Raw genomic sequence first — 13,666 nt, forward strand, 5'->3', positions numbered from 1 at the left:
ATTGAGGGTACCAGGAGAGTTTTTTTTCCTTTGTTGGTTTGTTTTGTCCAACTTCACTGTTCCTGGCTTTTTATTTTATTGTATTTTTATGATCTACTGTTATATCTTAGAAACCCACCCCTTTCTAATGGGAGACAAAAAAGGAAAAAGAAGGAGGAACTCAGAGAGTTACAGGGAGAGGAAAGTGTAATCAGGATATATTATATGAGAAAACACTCTATTTTTAAGAAACAGGAGGAAAAAGAGTAACATGAGGGCCACATGAATGGTATAATAATAATGGTAGTACAAATACATAGGAATACTTGGACAAAAACAATAAAAACAATAAAATTGCACTAACTTTTCCTAGGCTATATAAATTATAAGTGGTACCTGTCTACATCATCATCTCTGAAACCTAACAAAAACTATCTACATGGGATGAGAGATATAAATAGAAGGATCATGAGCTTAAGACCAGTTTGGGAACTTTATTGGAACTCTAACTAGAAATAAACTTTTAAAAATATGAAGAGATATAGGTCCATCCTATCCTGATTGTCAAACAGCTAAAAATAACGTACTTTTCTCATAGTGGATAAAAATTCATTTTTCTCATAATTTATTATTTTGTTTTTGTATCCATTGATGATATTCATTTTGACTAAATTGAGAGGATGACTAAATTCAATGTAGTTTTGATTTGTTTTTCCTTTTTTTTTCAAGGTCTGATTATTTATTTGTTACTCTTAAAGACTTATTTTTGACTGGACTCAGACTTAGAAGTAGAAGCTCTCAGTGAGGACAGCCTACATCTCTTGGCAATCTGTTCTTGGCGCTTTTCTTTGGCTTCCTTCATTCTCTTGGCCAAAAGTTTAGCGTACTCTGCAACCTCCTTGTTTTTCTTAGTGTGTTGTTTCTTCAGAGCAATATGCCGGCGTTTGTGTTGCAGGACACGTGGAGTAACAAGACGCTGAATCTTGGGTGCTTTGGTCCTGGGATTCTTACCTTCTTTGTTTAAGGGCTTTCTGACAACATACTGGCGGACATCATCTTCTTTGGAGAGATTAAAATCTTTCGGATTCTACTAGCTCTTTTAGGTCCCAACCGACGAGGTACAGTGGTATCTGTCAGTCCAGGAATAGCCTTCCCTCCTTTCTTCACAATAACCAAGTTGAGAACACTCAGATTGGCGTCCACAATGCAGCCGCTAACAGACTTGCGCTTCCTCTCTCCACTTCTCCTTGGTCTATAACAAGAATGGCCCTTACTCAACAGCAGGCGCACTCTGCCAAGGGTCAAAACGCCTTGCTTCATGGGAAAGCCTTGTTTGTCATTCCCACCGCTGATCCAGACCACATAACCCTTCCACTCTTCACAAAGGGCATCAGCAGCTACTTCTGTGGCTATGTGCTTCTCATAGAAGGTGCGAAGCTTGCGTTCGTCATCGACTTCAATGAGTTTCTGACAGCCAGTGGCTGGGAAGGAGATATTCAGCTTCATCTTGACACAGCCGACCGCCTAGGAGGTGTCACGTAAAAGAGGGGTGACTTCGGCTTAGCCCAGGTCATATCTCCTTTTTTTATATAATTTATTTTTTCTCAAATCGTAATTCATTCACACAGGGGTTATAAACACAGAAAGACAGGATGTGGGGAAGGGAATGACAATGGAGTGTGGGTGTTCAGGGGGAATACAGATATCTTCAGAACCGGGTGTCGGATGGGTGAAGGTTCAGGGGACAAGTCACTATGACTCTGCCTGTGACTCGCTTGTCCTTATCTAAGTTGGTATTATCTGCCAAGGCTACCTATTTACAAGGTCTATGACTACTCAGGCTTGTAAATTTCCACAAAAGCTGCCTGTTGACATTAGTTTATAGCCATCTGTTTCAATGTTTTCCCACTGAGACCCAAGACTTGGTGTTAGTATATATATATGACAGGCCTATTGCTAATTTTAGGCCTCTGGCTGATTTTAGGCCTTCAGTGTGTAAGCAGGGCTGCCCCTGACATCTCCTCCCTTCTCTAAGCATAGAAGGGCTGTGGCAATTCTAAACTTTCGAAGGCGGGGATAGAGGCCTGACCGCCAGTATTTGAAAGGGACCTTGTAATGGCTCCAGTCCCACTGTCATTGTCCAGTGAGGCACTAGGGCCATACCCGTCCCGATGTCTTTTTCCTGGAGAGGGGATACTTTTGATATCAACCCCTATGCAGTCAGGCTTGTCCCTCAGGGAACCCAGATAGATATTTTTATCTTTTATTTATATTCCCTTGCAGTGCTTAGTCTCGCAGCCTAAGCAAGAATTCAGATCACCAGTCAGAGGGGGTTCTGGGTGGCCCCTCTCTGCTTGGTCTAGTGGCAGAAGTCCCCCCTTTTAGGTTGGGTGGAGATGGGTTTTGGAAACACCCTGTATAAAGTAACAACCTCATCTTGAGTCTCGTGGTCCTCCATAGCTAACTTATGATAATGTATCTGAGTAGGTTTTGCTACCAAATTTTTTATCTGTTGTATCACAGAGTTAGTCTGCCTATTTGAGGGCCAGAGACCAGCAGAAAAAAGCAAAAAGAACCCAAATAATGGTCCCAAGATGGGAGGAAATAGGGTTGACAACCTTGGAGAGGCTGAAAACCAATTCTTGTACCAGCATTCATCTGTCTCTTTCTCTCTCTGATTTTTCTTAGGGCCTTCACTACCTATTTCATGCTCTCTTTAACCCTCCTTGTCTTGTCTATGTAAAGGCAACTTTCTTCTTTAAGGGCTGAACACAGTCAAGAGCTGTACACAGCCTTTACTATTGTAATAAAGTAAATCAAGTCCAATAAGGATCTTTGCAATTTTAGGAGGTTTCTTCAGACAGTGAAACGAGGGATTTCTTCATATTTGTGATGTCAATCTCTAGCTGTTTGATGTTCTTGTCAGTGGCCCTTCAAAGGTCTGAGTAGTATAAGTTCAGAGGCCAGCATCTGGATTAGAACTTCTAACAGCAGGCATCACGGGTGGTTCATTTTTACTTGGAAAGGAAAAAGAAGGGAATTCTCATGGAGATTTCTCTACCCTGGATGTAAATTGTTATTCATCTTATTTATGGTTGGGCCTGGCTTTGTGGGGGTATCTATTTTTTTCATTAATCTTTTTGGTAGCCGGTTAGCTGTGCCTTCTGTTGTATTAGACAGGCATATCAATCCTTGGCCCCATAAGGCAACTGGGTCTGGGCCATTCCCTTTAAGGGTAAGAGGGTCCTTCCCCATATCTGTGGCAAAGTTTTGTTGGTCTCGGTGGTGCCAGAGGCAGTAAGCAGCATATTTGCCATGAGTTTCAGCTTTAGAGAGATAAAAGTGATCAAGGCATGATGGAGAGTATTTCAGGGGGACTCCTTCTGAGGGGGTACCGTTCCCCCTCTTTTGTTTTTAAAGCCAATTTTTCAGAGCTCTTGTAAAATCAGGGCAGAAGTGCCAACAGTCTCTCCTTCCACACTCAGAGAGTCATGAAGACCCTATTTAAGGATATATAAATCTATATTGATAATCTTTTCTCAAAGGACTGTTATAGCACCGCCGACAACTAATCAGACTATATAATATATCGATTAGCAATAGCTTCTTCTACTTTTTGTGAGATTGCCTCTCTTTTGTCAATTAATTGTTGAGGAAAATTAGGATTTTACATCTCTCTTGAGAATATTGAACAGAGACTTAAATTCTTTTGTGGAGAGCTTAAAATAGGATCTTAGCCAGTTAGCAACTCCTAGAAACTTTTGAAAATAATATGAATAAGTAAACTCTCTCCCTCTCTTTTTTTTTAGACCCTTTATCTGTGTGGTTTTTTTTATTGGATATTATACATATTTACCTTTCAATGTTATCTCCTTTCCCATTCTCCCCCAAAACCCCTTATCCCATAGCCTCTCCTCCTAATTTTTGTGAGGGTGTGCTCCAAACATCCTCCCAGTCCCATCTCCCTGCTCTTTAATTCCCACACAGTAGGGGATCCAAACTTTCGGGGACCATGGCCCTCCACTTTCACTGAAGTCTAACAAGGTCACCCTCAATTACCTATACAGGTGGAGACATGAGTCCCTCCCTTTGTGCTCTCTGGCTGGCGGTTTAGACTTTGGGAGCTCTGGTTGAAACTTTTGATACTCCTTCTAGAAAGGACCAAAGCATCCACACTTTGGTCTTCCTTCTTCTATGTGAGTTTTATGTGGTCTATACGTAGTTTCTTAGAAATTGTGAGCTTTTGGGCTAATATCCACTTATCAGTGAGTGCATACCAAGTATGTTCTTTTGAGATTCGGTCACCTCACTCAAGATGATATTGTCCAGCTCCATCCATTTGCCTAAGAATTTCATGAACTCATTGTTTTTAATAGCTGAGTAGTACTCCATTGTATAAATGTACCACATTTTCTGCATCCATTCTTCTGTTGAAGGGCATCTGGGTTCTTTCCAACTTCTGACTATTATAAATAAGGCTGAACATGGTGGAGCATGTGTCCCTGATATATGTTGAAACGTCTTTTGGGTATATGCCTAGGAGTGGTATAGCTGGGTCCTCAGGTAACACTATGTTCAATTTTCTGAGATACCGCCAGACTGCTTTCCATAGTGGTTGTACCAGTTTACAATCCCACCAACAGTGGAGGAGTGTTCCTCTTTCTCCACATCCTCGCCAACATGTGCTGTCATCTGTGTTTTTGATCTTAGCCATTCTGACTGGTGTGAGGTAGAATCTCAGTGTTGTTTTCATTTGCATTTCCCTGATGACTAGGGATGCTGAACACTTCTTTAGGTGCTTCTCAACCTGATTTGTTTTTTCTAATGGCTAAAAATGTTGAACATCGTTTCATAACTTTGTTAGCTATTTGTATTTTTATTTTTATTTATTATTATTATTATTATTATTATTTTGGTTTTTCAATACAGGGTTTTTCTTTGTAGCCCTGGCTGTCCTGGAGCTCACTTTGTAGACCAGGCTGGCCCCGAACTCAGAAATCTGCCTGCCTCTGCCTCCCAAGTGCTGGGATTAAAGGAGTGCACCACCACCACCCGGCGTAATTTTATTTCAAATTGTTCTGTTCATTCCTTACTTATTGTATGGATTATGAATTCTCCTTGTATTCAAGTTATTTATGCTCTTTATGTAGTCTGACTATTGATCTTATATCACAAATATCTATCAAAGTATTTCAATCCAATAATAATTTCCATTACTGTGTAGAAGTTTGTTGGTTTGGTATGATCCCATTGTCCATTCCTGCTATTGTTTCCCAATTTACTGGAGTCCTGCTCAGGAAGTCATTGCTTATGCCTATATATTAATTAGTTTTCACATGCTTTCTCTAACTGTTTCAAAGTTTCTAGACTTAGAAAATGTATAGTTTCTTGTCAATTATGAGTTTGTTTTTATGCAGACTATGGGAAAGAGAAATAGAAATCAAGTCATGGATATCTGCATGCAAATATCCAGTTCTTCCAACATTATTTGTTAAAGAGACTTTTTTTCTTCCTATACATAGCTTATAAATTTTGTCAAGAATTTAAATAAAATAAAAAATAAATAAATAAATAAATACACATAAAGAATACTATCTCCAAAGAAAAGAAAGGAAGAAAAATAGGATAGAGTCTCCAAAAACAAGAGAGAGAAAGAAAAAGCAAGTGAAGTTTTCAGAAACAGGAGAAAATTAGAGAGTTTAAAAAGAAAATATTTTCCATGCTAAAAACTGGAAAATATCTGGACCCCATATAGTTTTGTTTTAACTGTGAACATAAAAATAATTATATCTTCAATAACAATTACAATTTTGTATGTACTCTTTAAGAAAGATCAGAATAAAACAGACTTAAATAAGAAAAGGACTAAAATATGGAATGCCAGATTAATGTCGACAGAACAGAAGTTAGAGGAGTCTCTATATTAAAGTAAAGAATCTTCGATAGAATCTAATCTGGAACCTTCAACAACAGCAGAAAAGGTAGTTCCAGATGAAAAAAATTCTACAAAGCCTCGAGAAATTGGAATGGCATTTCATGGAGATACAATATATTGAGTTAAGAGTACATATTATGTTTGATGCTACTTTAGAACAATATCACATAATAGATTACATGTTTTATTTTAAAGAGTTTGGAGGAATATAATATGTACATGTGTTGACACACCATACAACTGATACATATTCAAAATTCTAAGAGGCTACTGCCTTGATTTCTGAAAAGGCTGATTCTGAGATTGCATATCTATTAGAGGTGATGGCTATCTTGGAGATGCCTTTGCCAATTGAAGGTGATGATGCTTCAACATGTGTTTCCTTTACAATACAACAATGTTGTAGATATTACAGCATAAAGCCTATTACAGATATAGTTTACAGTCATACAGGTCAATAAATTATGGAGATATCTAACAGGACTTTAAAGGAAATGATCGTGGGACAAATGAAAGAGATGGAATCTCCGAAAGATAGTTTAAATGATGCTTTATTTACTTTAAATTGTTTGTATGTCAATAATACAAATAACACAGCTGCCAAAATACATTGGATTATGAAAAAACTGCTGAACTAAATTAGCCTGTTTATGTTAAGTATGCCCTAACCAAAGAATGAAAGGAAAAAAATATACATTAACGGGGGGAGAGGTTTTGTATATGTTTCCATGGGAAAAGAGAACTTAAGGATTTCTTCCAAACTGATAAAAATCAGTTGTGACCTGGGGAGACATACTGAAGATCCAGGCTACAGATAGGAATAAAAAAAATAAAGAAGATCAAACAGGACAACATGATTTTCTCCACATGGAAACAGCTATGAGACTGGCTGAGACAGTAAAATGTCTTCAGCCAAAACCTCAGCAATGCATAGCCAATAAATCTTTGGCTACAGAATTGTCAGGACTTATCATGTCATACTTTCAATTGACATAGATAGAAATTTATATTATGGTTTTGTTACATAATCCAAACTAACTTATAAAAAAGATAGATGCATTACGTGCTCCAACAGAGAGTAGAGAATAATCTTTAACTGATTTGTGCACAGTGCACATTCCATATTTATGTTAATGTAGAGGTGTGAAATACTATTGAAAAATTATATGTTTAGAGAAATAAACAACAAGAAATGCATCTCTGACAAGATTTACTTTAATGATGCTGAAATGCTGAGGCATAATTATTCCAGCATCCTGAATGATTCTACCTCAGACTTCCTTAATGCTGTTTCCTCACAATTCTATATCTGAAACAGCTTCAAAAAAGCTGCTGATCCCAATTGGTTCAGCATCACAGACTGTTTCAATCAGGACTTCAGTTAAGCCCTAAACATTTTCATCATCCAAAGAATGGACATTTGCTATAGTTTGCTTTCTTAAGACTGACCAGTATCCCAGCGTGGGGAGAGGGGGACAGTCAGAAAGAGGAAAATGATGCCTCAAACCAGTAGGAAGCAATTTTAAGAGAACAATATCCCCATTCCAAGAGATGGGACCAATGGGTTTTGGTCATTCAGTGGATGATAGATACTTGTTGTCATCTAAAGGAGGTGGTTACATATTGTTATGCTCTTGGTCAGGAAAGAAGCAAAGTGAAGGAGGTTAGTTAGATTCAGAGATTTTTCTTTCTTTTTCTTTCCTCTTTCCTTCTTTCTCTCCTATCTTATGTTAGAGGGAAAAGGAGGGAGAAAGAATAAAAGGAAAAAGGAGAGCTATAGGAATAATAGGAATAAAGGGTAGACTATTGAAACTACTTTTAGACCAAAGAAAATTAATAAACCAAAAATCTTACATGATATACATCTTTATATATTGATACAGAATTGAGGTTATATTTATATAGATCTTTGTATATTGATATATTTTCTATGACATACTATGTATATGACTGTGTGTATGTGTCAGTGTCTGTGTGTGTGTGTGTGTATGTTTTCAATTCTTGTTTAAGGTGCTGTACCTAGGTAATTCTTAAAAATGCAATGTTAAGTTCCAGTCCTTTTAAAAGCTGCTGTTACAAACTGATTAGTATACTTACAGAATTTAAGTTGATAGTTAGTCAATCAAAAATATGGCCATGTCAAATACTAGTTTAGTTAATTACAAAAATATGCTACCTAGGCTGAACAGATAGCAAATAGCTAGAAACAAGCAATTCAGATATTAGATGATAGATAGATAGATGATAGATAGATAGATAGATAGATAGATGATAGATAGATAGATAGATAGATAGATAGATAGATAGATAGATAGATGAATAGATAGTCTTATCATAGTCTTATAAACCTTGGAGATCTTCAGAATATGGAATTTAAAGTTGTTTTATTTATTTTAAGGCTTTTTGGCTATAAGACATACCAGCTCTTGGAAGCACTGAGTATTTCTGCTTCAAAGAAGATGATGAGCATTAGAAAATCTCCTTATGGAGTTTGCTTCATATGTGGCAAGCTAACCACTGAGGAAAAACTGCTCTTTTCCAGCTGCAGTCAAAATGCTATCCAAAATGGACAAATGGGATGCAGGGAAGTTGCTGCTGAGCTTTGCCAAGACAAAGTAGGAAAGTCTTTGAAAATCTCTTCTTCACAGACAAGTGTGTCAGAAATGCTGGGCCAGAATTTCCTGCCTCAGTATTGTGTAAACATTGCTCCCCATTTAATCTCTGATTTGTCAAGTAAGGATGATCAGCCAGTGATTGAGAAGAATAGAGAGAATAGAGCTGGACTTCCATTTCCAGCGAGGGATGAGAGAGAGAGGGAAAGAGGAGAAGGAATTTGCCAGGAAAGGGTCAGGAAGACACCATGGGAACATACATGGAACAGTGAGAGCCAGATCAGTACGAAACTACAAGTATCTCAGGGATTTTGGCTGACAAAGACCCCTATTAGTTTAGAAAATTAGAATAAAGTAATATCTATTCAGTTATTGTGCCATAAACTTATCTAAATAAATCTAACAGTCTTTGTCTCATTTATTTGGGAGCTAGCTGAGTTAAAGAAAACAATCTGCTACTTTTAAAATTGTTCTAACAGACTAGGTTTAAATTTGGTTTGTTCTTGTTTTTCCAAAACTTTTAGTTCCATCATTAAGTCATTTGTTTTCTTCTTTCTAGTTTTTTAATGTTGGCATTTAGAGCTATAAATTTCCCTTGTAAGTCTTCTTTTAATGGAAGCCAGATGTGTGTGAGTGTGCATGTGTGTGTATGTGTATATGTGTGTGTGTGCGTGTGTGCCTGTGTGCATGTGTGCATATGTGTGTTCATTTTCATTTATTTTCAGAATTTTTTTGGTTTCTTTTTTATTTCTTCTATGACCCATCAGTCAGTAATGAGTTTTTTAACTTCTAAGAGTTTATATATTTACTAGATATTTGTTTGTTGGGAGTTTTAAGGTTTTTTGCATTGTAGTTAGATAGGATACAAGGATATGTTTAGGTACTTTTGAATGCATCAAGATTTGTTTTGTGACCCAAAATATGGTATGTTTTAGAGAAGCGACTGCATAACATTGAATAGAATGTGTCCACTCTGGTGTTTGGATGGAATATTCTGTAGGTATCTGTTAATCTGTTTTTTGTGTTATTTAATTTTGATGTTGCTCTATTTAACTTTTGCCCTGCTACCCTGATTATTAAAGATAGTACAGTATTAACAATCACCTATTAATGGATTGATGTTAATCAGACTCTTTAGATCTGGTAGTTAATCTTTTATGAACTTTTGTGAAACAGTTTGGTGCATATATGCTGAGGATAACAATGTCTTTTTACTTAACTGTTTCCTTGATTGAAATAAGGCTTCCCGTTTTATTTATTCTAATAAGTTTTAGTTAGACATCTCTTTTGTCAAATATTGGGATAGTGATGCCTGTTTTCTTCATGGTCCTGTTTGGTTAGAGTGCTTTTGTTTATTCTTTTACTCTGAGGAAATATTTACCTTTAACGCTAAGATGTATTTCTTGTAGACAACAGATAGAGGGATTTTGTTTCTTTATCCATTCAGTCAGCTTGTGTCTTTTGATTGAATAACTGGGGTCATTAATATTTAAAGTTATTATTGAAATACATGTGTTATTTGCAGTCATTGTGCTGTTGACTTTTAATATTTTTTATAATAGTGTTTTAGTAATTTATATCTTTGTGTTTATCTTTAGCTTTGCTCACTCCCCTCTTAAGCCCAAAATGTTTCTTTCTATATTTTCTTTGGTATGATTTTAGAACATAAATTTGTTTGTTTGTTTGTTTGTTTGTTTGTTTCATTTGTGACTTTATTTCCCCCCAGGAAGGAAAAGATTTATTTCACTTCACAATCTTAGGTTGCAACCTGTCATTAAGGAAAGTCTTGGCAGGACCTTAAGCAGCAATGGAAGTGCTGCTTACTGACTTGTTCTCTTGCTAGCAGATCTATGCTCAGGTAACATTCCTGGAAGAAAAGGTATTTTGTTAATGTTTTATTAATTTATTCTTTCATATATTATATCCCTACCACAGTTTCCTCCTCCTCTTCCTCCTCTTCCTCCTCCTCCTCCCCTCCTCCTCTTCCTCCTCCTCCTCCCCCCTCCTCTTACTCCCCTCCTCTTCCTCCCCACCTCCTCCTCCACCTTCTCCTCCTCTTCCTCTTCCTCCTCCTCCTCCACCTCCTTCTCCTTCTCCTCCTCCTCCTTTTTCCTTCTCCTTCCCCTTCTTCCCCTCCATATCCACTTTCTCTTCTATTTCCATTCAGATAAAAGGGAAGGTCTCCCATGGATGTCAATCATACATGGCATATCAAGATGCAATAAGACTAAGCACTTCCACTCATTTTAAGGCTGGACATGGCAACTCAATAGGAGAAAAATGGTTACAAAGGCTTGCAAAAGTATCAGAAAGAGCCCCTGCTCTCTCTGTTAGGATTCAAAAAAAAAAACACCAAGCTACATAACTATAACTATAACATATAAATAGGACCTAGATCAAACCTATGTGGGCTACTTGATTGCTGGTTCAGTCTCTGTCAGCCACTAAACCCAGGTTTGTTGATTCTGAGAATTTTCTTGTGGTTTCCTTCACCCTTCTTGCTCCAACAATCCTCTTCCCCTTCTTCCACAATATTTGCTGAGTTCCACCTAATCTTTGGCTACTCATAGACAGGAGCCTGGCATAATGATCATGAAAGAGACTCCATTCAGCAACAGGTAGAAACAGATGCAACCAATCCAACCACTGGAAGTTTTGCCTGTATATAAAAGATGGATGGTGAAGGCTCCATATCCCCCATTACTAGGAGTCTTGGCTAGGGTCACCACAATAATTTTCTAGAAGTTTCCATCTCAATAAGTTTATATCTTGAACCAGAATTGCTGTCCAGTTCTAATTGTCTTTTCCTGGACTCTCTCCCCCAATCCTCCTCTCACCTGACTTCCTCTGTTCTTGTCACCCCAGTCCAATAGTGATATCTAATCTATTTCCCCTTCCCAGGAAGATTCCTACATCCTCCCTTGAACACAACTTCTTAACATATCTATGGACAACTAATTTTTTGATAAAGAAGCCAGAGTTATACAATGGGGGGGGGGGACTAAGACAGCATCTTCACCAATGATGCCTGTCTCACTCAATGTCTGCATGTACAAGAATGCAAATAGATCCATGTCTATCACCCTGCAAAATCTCAAGTCCAGGTAGATCAAAGAACTCAACATAATACCAGATACACTCAACCTGATAGAAGAGAAAGTAGGGGAGTATCCTTAAACCCATTGGCACAGGATACATCTTCCTGAACAGAACACCAAAAGCACAAGTACTAAGATCAATAATTAGTAAGTCTGACCTGATAAAACTGAAAAGATTCTGTAAAGTAAAAGACATCATAAATAAGACAAAATAGCAGCCTATAGAATGGAAAAAGATTTTTCACCAAGCCCACATCTGACAAATTGTCAATTTCCAAAATATATAAACAGCTCAAAGAACTAGACATCAACACATTAAATTATATATGTGTGTGTGTGTGTGTGTGTGTGTGTGTGTGTGTGTGTGTGTGTGATGGGAGTACAGATCTAATCAGAGAATTCTCAACAGAGGAATCTCAAATGGTCAAGAACTTGAATAAAATTTCAACATTCTTAGGCATCAGGGAAATACAAATAAAAATGACTCTGAAATTCCGCCTTACACCTGTCAGAATGACTAAGATTAAAAAAAAAGTGACAGCTCATATTGGCAAAGATATGGAGCAAGGAGAACACTCCTCCATAAGCGATGGTAGTTCAAACTTGTACAGCCACTTTGTAAGTCAATGTGGTGAAAATTTTGAATCTATTTACCTCAAGACCCAGTCATACCACCACTGGGCATATGCCCAAAATATACTCTATCCTACCACAAAGACACTTGTTCAACTATGTTTATACCAGGTTTATTTTTTTATATCTCAATTGCTGCCATCAGGATTATCTATCCATCACCATGGGAAACCAGAGCATAAAGGACAGCATACAAACAAAATCAACAAGACCCAGGGCAATATAGTAACACCAAAGCCCAGCTATCCTGCTAAAACAAACTCTGGATTTCCTAATAAAACTAAAGCACAAGACAAGGATCTTAAATTCAATTTTTTAAATATGATAGAAGTCTTTAAAGAGACATGAATAAGTGCCTTAGAAAAATACAGGAAAATACTCAAACAAGTAAAATCATTAAGAGAGGAAGCAAATAAATATTTAAAAATACAGGAAAATAACATCAAACAGGTGAAGGATATCAATAAAACTGTCCAAGATCTGGAAAGTGAAATAAAAGCAATAAAGAAAACACAAACTAAGGTAATCCTGGAAATGGAAATCATAGGAAAAAGAACAGGAACTATAAACATAAGCATCACCAGCAGAATATGGAAGAGAAAAGAGAAAAATCTCAGGTGTATAAGATAGGATTAAAAAATCAAAATATCAAAGAAAATGCAAAATCAGAAAACATCCAGGAAACTTGGGACACTAGAAAAAGATCAAACCTAAGAATAATAGTAATAGAAGATTACCAGCTGAAAGGGCCAGAAAACATCTTCAACACAATCATAGAAGAAAATTTCCCTAACCTAAAAAAAGAGGCCTATGGTGGTAAAAGAAGCTTACAGAACACCAAACAGATTGGAGCAGAAAAGAAAATCCTCCCTCCACTTAATCATCAAAACACTAAATATACAGAACAAAGTTTAAAAGCAGCAAGGAGAAATGGCCAAGTAACATAAAGGCAAACCTATCAAAATTACACCAAATTCATTATAATTGTAGGTTTTTGTTTTGTTTCATTGAATTATTGGAAAGATTGGAACTTTTCATTTCATCTCTATTTCAGCTTGAGTTCACTTCAATGTTTCTATATCCTTATTGTGTTCTGTTCTCAATTACTACATTGTCTTCATCATTTCCATCAGACTTATATTTGTATTTTCTTGGATATCATTTGACCATTTATTCTCCATAAGTTCTTTCTCCTCAATTTCATTAATTGGTTTTTCTAGTCTTCTTTAAATTCCTTCAACTCTCTTCCGGTTTGGGCCCGAGCATAGAATAGGTCGCAGGCGGCAGCTCCGTACCCAACCCCAGAAAACCGAGAGAAACAGGGACTCCCAGGAGCTTGAACTCACGCAGCATCCCAGGTAAGGTAAAAGCAACACTCACCCCAAACAAGGAGCAACCGGGACCCACTG

The 13,666-nt window shown here is 37.2% G+C and overlaps 1 pseudogene; it reads right to left on the bottom strand.

The window, feature by feature from the left end:
• Positions 1–739: 739 nt before the first annotated feature.
• On the bottom strand, positions 740–1,505 carry LOC114620947 (annotated as a pseudogene).
• Positions 1,506–13,666: the final 12,161 nt, after the last annotated feature.

This window comes from Grammomys surdaster, unplaced genomic scaffold, assembly GCF_004785775.1.
Source record: "Grammomys surdaster isolate TR1022 unplaced genomic scaffold, NIH_TR_1.0 170, whole genome shotgun sequence".
Taxonomy (NCBI): Eukaryota; Metazoa; Chordata; class Mammalia; order Rodentia; family Muridae; genus Grammomys; species Grammomys surdaster.